Below are 17,563 nucleotides of genomic sequence, written 5' to 3' on the forward strand. Positions count from 1 at the left end.
TTAAAAAGAAGGAAGTTTATTAGATGCCCAGATGAGGCTGTGGTAGAATGTTGCTGGTCACTGGGGCCTCACTGTTCTCCTTCCTCTGCTGTCTTGATGGTGAGCTCCAGGCTGGTTCTGCCTCTCTATCCCATCCTCAATCTAAAGGGTTCACAGGGTTCTGCCTTTGACTGGAAGTTGTCACGGGGTCTCCTAAAGAGTGGACCAGACCTTCTTCCTTTATATCTCTGGCACAGAGAGGGTGGCAATGGTCCCAGGAGACTAGCGGCATGCAACAAGGCATCGCAAACTTGTTCGAGCTTGGGCAAGTGACTTCGCGTTCCTAGGCCTTGTAGGATGGTAGATTCTGACATCGAAGGGACCTCAGAGACCGCTGAACCCAACCTTTATTTTACACATGGGTAACTGGGTGGCGGAGCTAGACTCAAGAGGGTGACATGACCTCATTGTAGAACCTCAGATCTAAAGCCAGAACGAAGCTCAGAGGCCATGTTGTCCAAGCCTCTCTTTTTTACAGATGGGGAAACTGAGGCACAGGTTAGTGAAGTGACCTGCCTAAGGTCGCTCAGGTAGTAAGTGGCAGAGTCAAAGTTGGAACCCAGGTCCCCTGAGCCCAGATCCTAAGCTCTTTCCCCTTCATCTCTCTGCTTGACTTGCCTAAGGTTGTAAAACTAGTCATTGGCCGGACTTGGGTTTGACCCCAGCTCTTCTTGCTTTGAACTCAGCACTCCCGTCATGCTTCCATACTGCCTTGCTCTAGTAATTCTTGGAAAGGAGCCCTACTCAAGAGACCTCCATCATCCCATCCATCAAGCATGACCCAGGTTGGGTTTCCACGACATCAACCCATCCCCTTTACTCGATTCTTCCTGAGAACACAAGGAAACCAAGTGCAGCTGAGATTCCACACACAACATATTGACAAGTGTGGTTCTGCCCTGGGATACGGAGGGGGTCCCCAGGATCTTACATTTAGAGTTGGAAGAGGCTCCAACAATGACTCCAGAGGTCATCTAGACCAACCCTGTATTTTTTTCAGATAAGGGAAACTGAGGCCCAGAGAAGTAGAGAGTCAGGAAGACCTACGTTTATGTAGTCACAGATACTTTGTGATTTCTGGACAAATCCCTTAACCTCTATCTGCCTCAGTTTCCTCACCTGCAAAATGAGGTGGCTGGATTTGGCCTTTGAGGTCCTTTCCTGCTCTAAGTCTGTGGTCATTTGACTCTATAATTCTGTGGATGTGAGACAGACCCTTAATGAAATGACTGAATATTCACTGAGAAGCCGCCTTTGACTTTGAACCCAAGTTGAGGTACTTTCTGGATTATTACTGCAGGATGCTGCCTTGCTTTCTATCTTGTTCTGTGGCACTCCCATTTGAAGTGATTTCTTCTCCCTGTCCCGGGGCCCGCAATCTGTCCTTGGCATTTTCTTCTCCAATGTTTTATGAGATGGGTTCGGGTGAGAATGGGTGGTGAACACAGAGCTGAGTGCAGAAAAACCTGAGCCCAGCCCTCTCACGAGACAGGGAGTCAGGGGCTAGTGGCCGAGCCTCTGGTTGAGTCCTTGGTCGTAGACTGCTCTGGGCAAGTAAAAGGTGGTTGAGCGTATTGTCCACGAGCACCACTAGAAACGATTGAAGCTGGCATTGCTAAGGGGAGCTGTTCTCATCGCCACTTCAGTGAAATCAGTTAGTACTTATTTCTGCCTTTGTTTGGGAATGTCTAGCTGGTCTCCACCTAGATGAACGCAAGTATAGTCGGGACCAAAAATAGAAGGAGAAAAAGACGACAATGTTCTTTAGGGAATCTAGAACATCTCTTACCTAGACAAAACTGTAACAAGAATAGGGCAAATGGGGCTGTGCTCCAGGGTGCTGACACTGGAGGGGATGCTCTCTTCTCATGGCAGCTACAAGCAGTGTTCTGAGGCATGGGATGGTCCCTCTCCCCCAGGTGTGACTATAACAGCAACGAGCCTGTCTTCGGTGCTGCTATTTCTCCCCTCAGCCCCCTCCCACCAACCGAATTCACTCCAGGATCCGTTCTGAAGTCGCAATAGAGAGAGACAGCCCTGTGGCATGCTCTGTGACCTTGATCCCCCATCTTCTGGGAGGAGGTGGTTGGGTAAACAGCAGGCAGAGAAAGCATGGTATTGGGGGAGGTGGTCATGTGATAGGGGCCCCCTGGCCACAGGGCTGAGAGAGGCTGCAGCAGTCAGTGTACCCCAAAGAGCTCGGCCACCGGTACTCCCGTCTACGTGGGATGGAAGCCAAGGCCTAGTCATCCTTGCTAGCTACAGTGCTGCTCAGAGACGGAGTGTGGCCTTGTTTCTATAGGGTTAGAAACTTAGATAAGGCATTTTGAGTACAAATGTTGGTGGGATGCTGCTCGTGACCACCTGCTTCCGTACTCTGATGGAATCCATCAATATGGGTACTCTTTTCACTGGTACAGATCACCACCCATGCATGTCTTGCAATCCTGTGTAATTCTTGCTGTATGTGTCTTCCCTAGAGGACAGGACCCCCCCCCCCCCACTCCCAAAGCCTTGCTCTGGGACCTCATGGAGCCATCAGGCAATGCTGCCTCCTGCTCTGCATGCCTGCCTGCCTTCTTTTTCAGCGACACGTTTCTTTGATTTATGCCATGCCTGGGAGGGAAGCCACTGCTACCTGGCTATAGGACCATTGTCCACCTGCTTCAGGATCTGTCATTTGGTTGGTGGAATGACAGATAGCGGCTCCTCTGTGCCTGGGCAGGACGTCTCCGAGAGTAGCTCTAGCTGAAGAATTCGTGACCTTGCGGCCAGCCAGGAGACAAACTTGTGACTTGACTGGCCATCCCTGGCCTGTGCCCAGTGTTCCAGCTTGGCAGGACCCTCTGGAGCTGGGCTCCATTAGCGTGACCTTTGAGAATATAAGGGGCTCCTGTACCCCACAATGGAGCATTAGATTTAGGCTTTAGTGGATGGTGCGTTAATTCACAGCAGAGGGAACTGTATTTGGTTATCTGTATAATCGAGGATTTAGTCTCTCTATTGATTATGATGAAAACCAGAGACCTGTGGTATGCAGTCCACTGTCTAATGGCCCAGCCTGGCGAGGTGGTGTCAGGAGAAGAGTTCATGAGTTCTGCAGTAGCAGAGGGTGGCTGCACCCAATTCACCAAGGGCTTGAACGTTGCCCCCTTCAGAAGCCAAGTTTGCTCACGCGGCCCACTAGAGGCCCAGTGTAGGATGGGCAACGGAACCAAGGTTTTAGCTCTTGGGTTGTAGGTAACTCCTGAAGTCCTAGGAGATGGAATCAGGAATGGGACGCTATGAAGACACAGGGGAAATGAAGCAAGGGGCCAAAGCTGGCTGGGGTCAGAATCATGGGAACTCCAGGGACATCCCAAGTCAACTTGAGCTACAAGACTGAGCTGGCGTTTGTGGCCTGATGACTTCCAACCGTTGGGCAGCTTGACATGCCCTCCTCTGCCTCTCTCTGTGCCTTCATGTTTATCATCACTCAATGCCTGGCAAGGGACCCTCCCTCTTGACCTCCAGCTTCCAGAATTCCTCCTCACCTCCAGCTTCTAGAATCCCTCCTCTACCTCCAAGGCCCAGCTCAGGGCCGCCTCCTTCATGACTCCTTTGCTCATCCCCCAGATGAAGCAGTTCCCTGTCTCCCTTTAGGTCCCAGAGTTCTTTATCTGGCTCTCCCCTTTGTTCCCATCATACCCTGCTGTGCACTATGCTTACCTGGGTGCCTGTTGCATCTTTTCCTCCTCTAGTAGACTATAAGCTCCCAGAGGGCAGGGACTTTTGCCATTTTTCATCTCTGTATCCCCAGCGCCTAGCCTAGTGATTTGCTCATACTAGACACTTATTCTTTGCTGACTTGACTCTGGACTACTTTTAGTAGGGGTTTCTGGGGGCAGGGTGCCCCCATTCTGGCATCTCATAGCACACATGGATCTAGGAGATGGAATCTTGATGCTTTAGGCCTCTTTCCCAAGGGCATTTCCTCCACCCTCCAAAGTTTCAACACCTGGACCAGATGTTGCCTGACAGCTCATGATAATATGTGTAGGATAGGAAATAACTTAACACAAAAACTATCTTGAGTTTATAAAATTTGTTTTGCTAATGATTGTGATTTTTCTGAAGCAGAGCAAGTCTTTGGTGTTTTTTCTGAATCGTCCCGTCTTGCCTGGGCGGGTAGCACAGTGGCCACTCACGGCTCCACTCCAATGCTGATGGATAAGGTGGCTTAAACTGGCTCCATTTTTTCTGACCTTGCCTGATTTGGCTTCCCTTAGGCAGCATGGTGGCCCTTCATGCCGGGGAGTCACCATAGTGGTGCCAGACTTAGTCTGAACCCCCTATTAGAATTCACTTATGGCTCAGAACTCTCAAAGTCAACGGGTCCATTAGTCTTAGACTCCCCCAAAGGAGGGCCTCCAGGCCTCTACCACGATGCCTGGCCTTGGAGCACATATTCCACAGTAAAGGAGATGTTTGCTGTAGAAAGACGCATGGAGGAGCAGAGAGAATGCTGGCCTTAGAGTCAGGAAGACCTGGGATCCAGGGCTGCCTCTGACCCATGGGACCTGTGACCCCTGGAGCTGCTTCATTTCTCAGGGCTATGGACTCTAGCCTCCCACTACATTCTACTATAAGACACTAAGTGGTTGATGAGTTACTGATCCGTATTGGTGGAGGGAAAATCCATGCCAGGAAGTCCCTACATTGATGAATCACATGTTCTGGTGAGGAAGGAAGAAGTTTGAGAAAGGCGTCCACTCGTTTCCTAAGAAAGGGGGCAGCCAGCAATAGTAGTCTTCGTTAGAGCTGAGCTGGTAGAGAGAAGGCATAATGGGAGACAGAGTAGTGCAATGGAAGACACCGGTATCAGAAGGCAGAGGACTTGAGTTCAAATTTCTCCTCGAATACTACCTGTGACCTTGGATGAGTCACCTCACCTTGAGGGGTCTCAGTTTCCTCATCTGTAAAATTTGGGTGTTGGACTAAATGCTTCTAAGTTACCTTTCAGCTCGAAATCTATGAAGTTATCATCCTGAGTCTGCTTCCCCTCCAAGGCAGATTTACTCTCCAATTGGACTCCTGTCCCCCATCCAGCCAGAATTGCTGTGGCGGGAGGGGGATTTTGAAGCCCAGAAAAGATACTTTTTGGGGGGAGAGGGATGGGAAATTGTAGGTGAGAGTGAGGGGAGAAGGAGGAGAGCTCATGGGGTTGTGCGTGACAGAAGGGAGGCTTGAGCCAATTCAGGACATTTTTGCCTGGTTGTTCCCTGGCCTCAGAGTTCTGATTCTCTGGGTTTCAAATTAAAACAGCCTTCAGCAACCTGATGCCTTCCAGACTGGTGGCCAGACACCTCAGCATGGACCTGGCGTCAGGCCTCCCCCTAATTAGCTGAGACTGAAACTTCTCTCTTGAGGTAGGCATCCCTCGCACCCTGTGCTCTCCCTGCCTCCCTAAAGATGGGAATCATCCTTCGTCATTTTCCACTTGGTTCACTGGAGTTCAGAGTGCAGTGGGCCTGAGTAATGAGCTCAGGGTTGGAAAGTGAGCGAGACTTTCCTTTTTTTGGAAGGGAGTCTTCTGTGTCAAATATGTAATATTCAGCCCTAGATGAATGCTGATTTTAATGGGACTTACCTTTGGCATCCACTGGGTACTAAGCCATGTATTCTCCAGTATGCCGGCCCTCCTCCCCCACCACGGGCAGCATAGAATGAGGCCATACCACTTGGCCCAGCTCTGCAGGAGAGAATTACTTCTAAATTCTCCATAAAGGAGCCATTACTTTACAACAGTATTAAAAGAGACCCTTTATGAGTATTGAACCTTTATTTCAAAGTAATTCCTGCCATATGTCGAGTTGTAGGAGACAGCAGGAAGAAAAAGAAATAGTTTACAACAAAGTACAGACTTCATTTGTGTTCTTATTAAAGGTTTGTCTTAACTTGCACGCTCTGGGAGAGGGGGCTGGTGGAAGGGGCTGAAACACATTCTCTCTTCCCACCCCGATGTACTAGTGATGTCCAAGTGAACGCCTCCTTATTGAAGCTACCAAAGTTGGAGAGGCAATGTGGGGTCAGAGGATAGAGAGCTGGTCTTGGAGTCAGGGAGATGAGAATTCAAATCCTGCTTTTGACAGGGGTACTAGCTGAGTGACCCGGGGCAAGACAAAACCTCTCAGGCAAAGGTTTGGATTGTAGAGCAGTCCCCGATCCGCACTGGTGGAGGCAGTTTCTATGCTAGGAGGTCCTTCCACTGATAAAGTCGCAGGTCCTGGTCAGACCCTCCTCTTCCAACCCCTCCCCTCAAGTTGTCCGCCAAGTGAGAAAGTTGGATTAGCTGACTTCTGAAGTTCCTTCAAGCTCTAAATCTGTGATTCCGGGATCATGTTTTATAAGCAAAAAAGAAATTTTATTGACCTAGGTTTCTATTGTTCTTATCACATTACATTGAGTGAGTGTGTCTACACTTACCTGACCACTGTGATTTCCTGGGCTTGGGTGCTTGCTTTCAATCAATCACCAAGTATTTATCAAGCACCTACTAGGTGCCAGGCACCGTGCCTAGCACAGGGGATACAAAGAAAGGCAAACATGTTCCCTGCCCTCAAGGAGCTCACAGTCTAATAAAAAGACACCATGCAAATAACCACGTACATACAAGACAGAGGCAGAGTAAGTGGGAGGTAACTCACTGAGACACCATGGTCAAATACCACAACAAAGACAAATACTGCAAGGGCTGTGGGAAAACAGGCACGCTGATGCATTGTTGGTGGAGCTGTGAATTGGTCCAGTCAATAATGTAGATGGCAAGTATGACTCACCAATGAACAAATGCTAGTATTTTTGTAGATCTTTAAGATTTTACACGTATTATCTCATTTGATGACTTTGCAGATGGTCTTTGAGAGATGCTGTAGCTACAATGCTCTGACGCTGTATAATCCTAGCTATCTAATCCTTGTGTAACCTCACCTGGAGTCCTCCCCCAGCTGACCCCAGGTTCTCATGGGTTGCTCTAGAAGAACACAAGCCTGGAGAGCTTGTACCAAGTTGGCAAGGCTCCAGGTCTGCCCCCAAGATGATCTGTGGACCCATCATCCAAGGAACAGCCTCTCTGCCGTCATCACCAGTTTAGTCACAGGGGATGGAATGAATCATCATCCTTTTGATCTCTGGAAAAACTGCCCTGGGACCCTGCTGTCTGATTGCCAAGTCACTGACGTGGCCAGCTCCATTGGGTCAGCTCCTACCGTGTTTCACTGTGTTCCCTGGCTCCTTGCCATCCACCTTTCTGCTGGGACCATCCTCTGGGTGCACCTTTCCCCCTCAATGGTCCATCCCTTTCCTCTTTGTGAAGCCATCATCAAATCAGTGTTGCCCCCCATTAGTGGAAAGGGTGCATCAATCTTTCCTCCAAAATGGCTCCACTTACCATCTCCTAACTTTCCAAACTACAGTGTCCCTCCCTGGTAGACGTCCTCAGCCTGCATTGCTTCTCTTAATAGAATTGAAACTCTTTGAAGGCAGGGGTTGGATTCACCTTTGGACTTGTGTCCCTGGTGCTTAGCAGAGTATATGGCACATAGCAAGCATTTACTCAAATCAAGTAATTAAATTAAATTCATTCATTCATTCGTCCATTCACTCTTACATTTCCTTTTTCTCATCTTTTTTGATTGAGTTAAGATAGAAATGTTCCTGTTCTTCCACGCAGATTACTTTTTGTAGTTGAAGAAAAGTATTGGGATGTGAGCTCATGATAGTAACACTTATAAATGGTTTTAGGGGTTTATAGTGGTTTAAGGTTTATAAAGAATTTTTATAAATATAATCTCATTTTATCCTCACAACAACCCTGGGAGGTAGATGCTATTATTATTATCTCCATTTTACAGTTGAGGAAACTGAGGCAAACAGCAGTTAAGTTGCTGCCTAGGATCACATAGATAGTAAGTATCTAAGGCTGGATTTGAATTCTAGTGCTCTATCCACTGGGACACCTAGTTGCCTCATTTCTTAGAGGTTCTCTGAAAGCATCCTTGGAACAATTCCAGTAGCAGACAGGGCAATAGGCATGGTATGTGTGTGTATATGACTATACATACATAATACATATATGTATACACATGTATGTCTATAATATCGGGGTGAGGCATACATATTTACATGTATGCCTCGTCCTATTTCATGTGATTTTGACTTCTTTCTAAAGGTCTCTCTATTTTGAGAGCCTTTTGTCCCACATAACTTAGATGTTACGAGTGTTTGGGATGTTGACGTCTATTAAACATTTGTTAAACTTTTATAGGTCAGTGTTAGGTCTAGGTAGTTTGCGCAACAGCTTGTTGTATTTGTCGAATTCTCAACAATACTTTGACGTCTGTATCTGTGGTACAGAGATTTGTCATTGGTTACCTTATGAAAGGCAGAGAGCTTCTGGTGTGTTAATTCTAGCCACCAGGTTGTGTCTTGCAAGGTATTCAGTAGGCACGAAATGTTTGCAGCCTGCTGTGTTGTGTGACAGTTTCCACCATTTCCTTCCATGATCTACATTGAACATCAGCTCTGGGATCTTTAAAGATAACCTGTCTATAATTTTTTGCGGTAATGAGTTGGACTTGTGCTGCCATCTTAAGCCCCTGTCTCTATAAACAAATCCCCCTGGCTCAGTCATTTGGTTCATGCATCCTTGCTGACATATTGTTGGTTGAGTTCACGTGGAAGTTGCCTATGGAGGGCCCTTTGGAAAAAGGAGATTTAGAAGCCAAAAGAAAAGAACGAAACAGAGGTGAACTCATTCTCTTGGAAAGGATGCAAATAAGATGGGAATATTTTTCAGCACCTTCATGATAAATTCACCTATGGTTTGGACCAAGGCTGCAGGCCCCTCAGTTTAATTACAATCCCAGCTTTCCTCAGTCTGTCATTTCCCTTTACTGGGCTTATTTTAGAGACATTTTCTTTTTTTTTCAGTCATGTCCAACTTTTTGTGACCCCATTTTTTTTGGGGAGTTCTTGGCAAAGACACTGGAGTGGTCTGCCATTTCCTTCTCCAGCTCATTTGACAGATGAGGAAACTGAGGCAGATGGGGTGAAGTGACTTGTCCAGGGTCACACAACTAGTAAGTGTCTGAGGACAGATTTGAACTCAGGTACTCTTGACTCCAGGGCTGGTGCTCTACCTACTGCACCACCTACCTGTCCCTGATGAGCGTGCTTTGGAAAGGAACTAGTTAATGGGTGAGAGGCAGCAGGCATTTCTACAGGATTCCAAGGTCTGCAGAGCACTCTACCTAGGGTATGTCTTCTGACCCTTGCAACAGCTGTGTGTAGTAGGGGCTATTACTGTGCCCATTTTTATAGATGGGGAAACTGAGGGTGAGAGAGGCGAAGGTGTTTTGAAGTCTGCATTTGTAGAGGTGAAGGGACTAGCCCAGGGTCACATAGTACTTGAGGAAACATTTGGGTTTGGGTTTCTGGATGCCAAGGTCAGTGCTATCCACTGAGCTACCTTGCTGCACCACTGAATCACCTGTTGTGGTGGATAAATTGTTAGTCAGAAGGATCTGCTTTCAAATCCTACGTTTGATACTAGCTCTGTGACCATGTGCAAATCATAATGCCTTTCTGAGCCTCAGTTTCCTTATCTATAAAATGGAAACAGTAATACTTGTGGTCTGTACCTACCTTATGAGGTTTTTCAGAGCATCAATGGACAGAATGCCTTTAACAGGCTTTGCAAACTTCAAATTGCCAGGTGAGTGTCAGTCTGGCTTTCCTTACTTGGATCTCAGCTGAGCTCACTTAATGAGTGTTTTTTTTTTTTTTTTTTTTTGAGAGCTAAAGCTGTCACGAGTCTCTCGGATCCTTACCCAGTTGCTAAAAGTCACTGAAATGCATTCAATATTACTGAAAATATAGCCACTCGACAACTTGTTATCAGCTGGTGTTTGGCTTTCAGCCAGTAGCCTGACCTGCGAAAGAAACACATCCTCGGATACCCAAGAATTGCTTATTAATAAATTTGCCCAGTTTGGCCTAAACCAGCGAAGTTGTTTAAAAGTTAAGACCCGAATAAAAAAAGCAGACGGGGAAGCAGGCTTGCTGAGTGGTTGAGTTAACCCAGAAGCCTCATTTTGCTATGTTAATGGACCTCCAAACTCGGGTGTTACTTATAACTCCCCTTTCAGACAATAAACAAAGCAAGAAGGGTCCTTAAGATGTTTCAGCAGCGCTTTGGGGGGAGGAGGGAGGCAGATCTTCAGGGACAGTTGAAGGCATGAGGGAAGCACGCGCATTAGTTGGAGAAATAACTTAATAAAAAAAAGTCACCTCAGACATCTAAGACTATAAGTTATAGAAAGCAACGATAATAATAACAGCTAACATTTACTGTGTGCCAGGCACTGTGCTAAGTATTTTAAAAATATTATCTCCTTTAATCCTCACAACAATCCTGGGAGGTAGGTGCTATTGTAATTCCTGTTTTACAAATGAGGAAACTGAGGCAGACACAGGTTAAGTGACTTGCCTAGGGTCACACAGCTACTAAGTGTCTGAAGCTGAATTTGAACTCAGGTCTTCCTGGGTCCAGGCTCAGTACTTTATCCACGGTGCTATCTGTCTACACCTCAGATAACCTGTAATCTGTGTTTGCTGGCTGTTGACTATCTATAAAGATATCATGAGGGACTTTATCAAATTCTTGGTTGACACTCAGGTGTCCTGTGTTGGAGCCTCGTCTCCATTAGCACTAGGCCTCTGTCTTGGCTTCTGTAAAATAAAGGGCTTGGGCTGGGGATGGAGGCCCATGGGTGGTAGTGCCTGCTTCTGGTGGATGGTCTGAGCTGTAGTCTGGCTGACACCCATCCAGTGTCCACGCCAGATCTGGTGCCAATATGGCGGGCCTCCCAAGCCTGAAGTCACCAGGCTGGCTCTGAAGAGGGGCAAACGGCCCAGTAGAAATGGGGCAAGTCAAAGCTTCAGTGGGACCAGCCTGCCAGCGGCCTCTGCACTTCTAGGGAGACCTAGTCTCAAAACACAAAGCAAGAACAAAAATGACTTCTTTCAACTAGATAACCTCTTACGTTCCTGCCCGTCTGCTATTTCCTAATCTCAGTGCCCTGAAGAGAGTGCCCCAGCAGAACATAAATTCTATATGGTAGGCACTGAAGAATGCTGGACAGATCATGGCGCCATGCTAAGGACCACATGCCTTCGTTTATTTAATTTTATTTTTTAGGTAAACTCCAAAGACAGACAAAAGAACCCAATCAATTTTTTTTTTTCAAACACCAGCACACTGGTTCGTTTTTCGTGTGCGTCTGTGTATCAGCCTCTTCCAGACAGCCCGTGTGCAGTTGACGATTGACAGAATCATAATAAATATGAGACAATTCAGCATAAAGCACTTTTTATGATGCAAGGCGCACCAATAAATCCCAATTATGACCTTAATTCAAATTGATACAGATGCAAAATCCTGGAAAACAAATGGTACCTTTGCCTGACTCTGGGAGGTCCCTCCCAGATCTTGACTCAATCACGATTTTTTTTCCTTTGCTAATAATCCTGCAGTTATTCCCATCAAGAGAATACAATGGGCACGCTGAGAAGTAGAGGAGGGAAGGCCATGATTCAAGAAACCTGGTAAATACCACCAAGGCCTTAAGGAAGATTAATTTGAGTGAGGTACCTGAAAAGTTGGAAAAATCTCAATGCATTTCTGAATACACATATTCATTTGGACTTGATTTCTGCCCCTCTCGTGCCCTGTAAAATTGCAAGGAATGTGGTTGAGGTCTGGAATCTTCCACAAAGAGATTAAGAGAGGCTATAAACAGGAGAAATAGTGGTGTGTGTGCGATTGCTGGGCATGAAATATTTTCAGTACCAAGATGTCCTGATTTTTGGTCTAGAAGATGTATAAACACCTTATAAACATTATAGGAACTTTGATATTATTACTTAATGACAGGGCATGTATGTTTCTGTCTAAAAAGGACCTCACTTCCCAGTTCCACCTGGAATAGGACAAGACTCTATTTTTACATTCATTTTATAAACTACTCAGTTAAACAGCTAAGTTTGTTGCAGCAGACACCAGGTCTCTGGCTTTATGTTTTGTCCTCAGTCCAAGCCATTGTTGGCTCTCAATAAATGTTTTATAAAAACTCCGACAATTAAGTGCTTGTAATTATTCAGCCATGCTGGGAGCTCTGGATCGCTCTGGCTTACAGGAAATTAGTGACCACTGTGGAGGAGATGGCCCCTGCAAATAGGACTGCAGTGTGTGTGGTGGTGGGGGGTCAGGAGGCCTGGGGGCCTGGGTTTGAGTACCTGCCTTACCCACCGTGTGACCTGGGACAAGTCCTTTGTCCTTTCTGAGCGCCAGTGTTTTTATCTGTAAGAAAAAAAAAAAAAGGGGTGGGCTAGATTTGATTCATTTTAATTGAATTGAACAATATTTATTAAATTCCTACTGTGTGCCAGCCATTATTCTGGGCACTGGGGATACAAAGGCATAGAAAGAAGCAGGCCCAAAGAGCTTACATTCTATTAGTGGGATACAGAATGTTCTCAAGAAAGAAAATAGACAGTAAACACACAGCAATTTCAAGAGGGAAACAGCATTAATAATCATGGGAAACCAGGAAAGTTTTAATGTAGGGTATGGCACCTGAAATGTTCTACACAAAGCAGAAGGGAGGAAAGGGTACATTCCCAACATAGTAAGCTTTTTAGATGCTTTTTCATTCCTCTATCTATAAATCATCTTGCCATCATCCATCCATCCATCCATTCATCCCTCCATCCATCCATCCATCCATCTATCCTTCCCGTTCTAGTTTCTGTGACTTTGACATTCCAGATGCTTCATCGGCTTCCCTCTGAGAGAATTCTAAGGAATACGGAGAAAGATATGAGTTAGTCTCTCTACGGAAATGTCACCATTCTTTGGTCATCTTAAACTCAGAGCCAATTTCCAAGGTTTCTGTGAACCAGAGTAGGCAGTCTGGTCACAGACCAATGCCCTCAAAATATCCCAGAGGCCCCTGGGTTCAGAGACAATGAGTGCTGTCCTTGGCAAGACACTAATGGCTCCAGTAGACCTTGGTCTTTGATTCCCCCATGATTCCAGGGAAAAACCAACCAGTAGGTCCTGCCCCCTGCCCCAAACAATGAAGAGCCCGGGATGAGCTAGCAAATGCATTTAAGCACATGTAGGAAGGATCCCTGTGTTGTAAAACATGAATCTCAGTGAACATGGACCTCAGTAACCATTTGGGTCAATCTTTGGTATGGGTTCTTTCCAGTCATACAGAATATTCTTTTTCATATCTTGAAACAGAATCATAGGATCGTAGAAAGGCAGGATCGTGATCTGGAAAGAACCTTTGAGGTCACAAGGTCCGATAGTCTCATTTTACAAATGGAGAAACTGAGGCACACAGCGAGGAAGTGACTCACCGGTGGTCATCCATCTAGAAAGTACTTATAGCTGGAATATGAACCAAAGTTTTCTGACACCAGATCTAGTGTCCCTACCACTACACCATACATTTAGAAGTGAAGTGACCTCTCCTGTTACCCAGTTGTGAAGTGTCAGAGCCAGGACCCCAAAGGATACAATGTCACCTTAGAGATCTTCTGGTCCAGTGAAGTCAAAATCAAATGGAAATAGAGACTGCTAAACCATACCCAAGGATCTTTGCAGGCAGCATATGGACTTGGAAAACCACATATTAATATTGTCCCTGGTTTATTATATTTAGATTTATTTTGTTAAATATTTCCCAATTATATTTAAATATTTCCCAATTATATTTAAATATTTCCCAATTATATTTAAATATTTCCCAATTATATTTAACAAAATAAATCTAAATATAATAAACCAGGGACAACATTAATATGTGGTTTTCTAAGTCCATATGCTGCCTGCAGGGAGCCTTGGGTTCCACATGTGACCCATGGGCCTCATGTTTGACACCTCTCTCCTGGTGTGACATCCCTTCTCTCTCCCCCTCCTGCCATTTTATAGGTGACAAAGTGGAGATTCATGGAGTAGAAGAGACTTTCCCAAGGTGTTGTAGAGCAGTAGCTGTCCCTCATAATGAGGTGAAGTACAATTGTATTTTTTCTCTTGTTTTTCCTTTTACAATTCCTCGGTGAACCCTATTTGAAGGCTTTCAGTGGTTGGGTTGGGAAAGGGAGGAGAAATTATTGCCATTTTCAATGGGCAGTTGGCTAACTGACCTGGAATGACATTCAGGGCTCTTGTCTTTAATTGCTCATGACTCTTTGCTGACCTGGCCCTTAGAACGGAGGAGCTCTGGTCTGTGCATTGGGTTTAAAAGGCATCATTGCTCTGAATGCCTTTAAAACAGTTCTTGAAAGATTTCTTGGCTACATGGAGTATGGACTTTTTAGTGAGAATGAAAACTGTTTACCATGCAACATAAGCAATACCTTGACCATGACCAGCTTTGGGGAGCTATAGGAGGGGGAGGGTGTGGGGCTCCCTGAGATGCCACAAGCTGGCCTCAGGTTGGCTTCGATCCAATCCAGTCTAATCCCGTGCAATCCAATATGATCTGATCAGGTCTGATTTGATTCCTTTCAGCAAACATTTATTAAGTGAATACTATGTGCTCAAATACTTTCAGCTTAATGAGTCCCTTCTAGACAGGGATGCGGCAGGATGCAGGAATGCTGAATCTGGAGTCTGAGGATTGGGGTTCAAATCCTGGCTCTCTCATATATGACCTGTTCACCTTTGGACAAGTACTTTCACCCTTCTGTGCCTCGGTTTTCCTCATCTGTAAAATTTTGGGATTGTGCCCAATGTCTTCCAAGTCTCCCTCCAGCTCTAACTCTATGACCATCGCTAGGATGATAAGACCCAGGACTCTTTTCCCCTGGCCCAATGCTCTCCCCTTGCCTCCTTGGTTAGTTGGGAGGATCTTTCCCACCTTTCCCTATGTCCCGGGGCTTGGGCGCATTTCAGCTCTTGCCCCCGTCCCCACCAGCCGGTTTGTCCTGGGAACGCCAGATGCTGGGAGCCCATGACTTCATCCTACGGTATTTCCTTGGGAGGGAGCCAGGAAGGTTGTCAGCAGGAGCTCCAGTGTTCCTCATGTGGAAGAGCTTCATTAGGGGGGTGGATGGCGGTTCAGGGCCAGCACTGAGCTCTCAATGAAATGAGTTTGGGTTTTCATCTCAGGCCCCTCCCTCACGGACCCTAATCCTGACTGTAAAACTTTGGCAGACTCACGGTCTCAGGAAGTGAGGCGTTACATTGATTTGAAGATGGTTCTTTCTGGAAGAGACTGGAGCCAAGGTCATGGGGGAGCAGAACAAGGACTCCTTAAGCTGAGTATATCTGTGGGTGACTCAGGCTCGACCAAGAGCTTGGAGAGATGCTCTTTTCTGCAACAGGACAGGTTTCGGGGTGGAGAAAACAAACTTTAAGCCTTCCTATAGGATCCAACCCTTTTTCTAAGGATGCCTCTGAGAAGCGATTCTTTTTAAAAAATATTTTATTGCTGCCTTTGGTTTTTTACATCACGCTTATTCCCAGATATACGCTCATTCCCAAATGAGCCCTCTCTAATAACAAAGAAAACAGTTAAACATAACCAAGCTAACCTGCCGCCCACATCTGACAGTACATGTAATAGTCCACACCTGTAGCCCTCTACTTCTCTACATATAACAATTATGAGAGCTAATATTTATATAGCACTAGTGCGAGGACCAGCCAATCACAATTCCAAAGGACCCAGAATAAAGCATGCTACCCACCTCTTGAGAGAGAGGTGACTGACTCTGGGTACAGATGGAGATTTTTTTTTTTGGAAATTGCTAATATGGCAATTTGTTTTGCTTAAATATGTTTATTTATTACACATGTTTTATAACAAAAATTTGTTTTTGTCTTTTATTTTCCTGGGAGGAAAGAGAAAAAAAAAGATTTTTGTTAGTTGAAATAAACTTGAATAAAAACATTTATATAGCACTTTAAAAAGGTTTACAAAATATGTTTATTTCTTTTATCCTATCTGATCCTCCCAACAACCCTGGGAGGTAGGTACTATGATTATAATCCCCATTTTATAGGTGAGGAAACTGAGGCAAACAGAGGTTAAATAGCTTGCCCAGGGTCACATAGCTCCAAAGTGTTGGAGACAGGATTTGAACTCAGGTTTTCCTGATTCCAAGACCAGTGTTCTAGGTGCCACCTCACCTGGCTGCTGAAAGTAAGGAGGTGCTTGCATATAATTTTAATTAATCTGTGCTGCCTTTCCTTGGAGAGTTCTTCCTATTTGTGCCTGGGTTTTATTTTCCTGGTTCTGCTCATCTCCCTCTGTATCAGTTCATAAGATCACAGACTCAATGCTAAAAGGAACCTGTCCGGTCATCAGGACCTGAATGTGTATTTTGGCTCCCTGGTAGAGCACAAACTTCTTGAGGGCAGGAACTCCCTTACCTTGCTTTTGTCTCCCATCACTCTGCATGGGGCCCGGCACACGGTCAGTACTTAAGAAATGTTTGTTATTTTATTGGTCAACCCTGCCCCCTCCTCCTGTCATGAGGACATTGGTTCTCTGGGAAGAGAAGTGAGGTCACACTCGGTGAGAAGGAGGAATTGAACCCTGGTCTTTGGACGTCCAATTCAGGCTCTTTCTTCCAGTTCATGCAAGTCTCCCCAGGTTTCTCTGAGCTCCTCCCCAGTCATCATTTCTTATGCCACAGAAATATCCCACTAAATTCCTAGACCACAATTTGTTCAGCTGTGCCCCAAAGGAGGGGGATTGCTGACACACTTTTTTCTAGTTTTTTTTTTTGCTACCACAAAAAGTGAGTAGAGATCTTTTCAAATCAGACAAAATATTTCTATCCTCCCTCCCTCACCCCCTCCCCATCCCAGAAAAAAAACCCCAAGAAAAAGAACCATGAAAACTTTCAGGAATTTCCCCCCTCCCAATGAATTCAACTCTGTTCTGGATTATCTCATGCAAAAGGTCAGGACCTACATTCCTACTGGGAAGAGAGCTATTCACGGGTACTCCTCACTCCCTGATACCTTGGCCTGGCTGTTTACTTTGCTGCCAATCAGTGGGGTCCTGATGGCTTCTCTTTAAGGCTCCTTAGCCTTCACTTAAAGCGCAATTGGCTCCATGGATTCTGCCCATCCACCTGGCCCTGAGCTCACTTCATGTGCCGCACAGGCATTTGGGGCTGTTGGCCCGGGCTGCCTGGCATACCTGGGCAAACCAAACCAATCCCCCTAACCCCCCCGCAAAAAAACAAAACAAAAAACAACCCAACCCTCATAGGCTTATTTTATAGGAATATAGAATAACCTGGGGCCTATTTGGGTGAAGTGATGTAGAATCAGAAGACCTGGTTTGAATGTCTACTGGGCTCTGGGGAGTAGGCAAGGGGATTGCTTGGGAGTGGGTGTGATGTAAAGCTTACCTGAATTTAGGAAAATTCACGTTCGAATTCTGCTTCAGGCCCT

Source organism: Vombatus ursinus, unplaced genomic scaffold (assembly GCF_900497805.2).
Source record: "Vombatus ursinus unplaced genomic scaffold, bare-nosed wombat genome assembly UNPS02014799.1, whole genome shotgun sequence".
NCBI lineage: Eukaryota > Metazoa > Chordata > Mammalia > Diprotodontia > Vombatidae > Vombatus > Vombatus ursinus.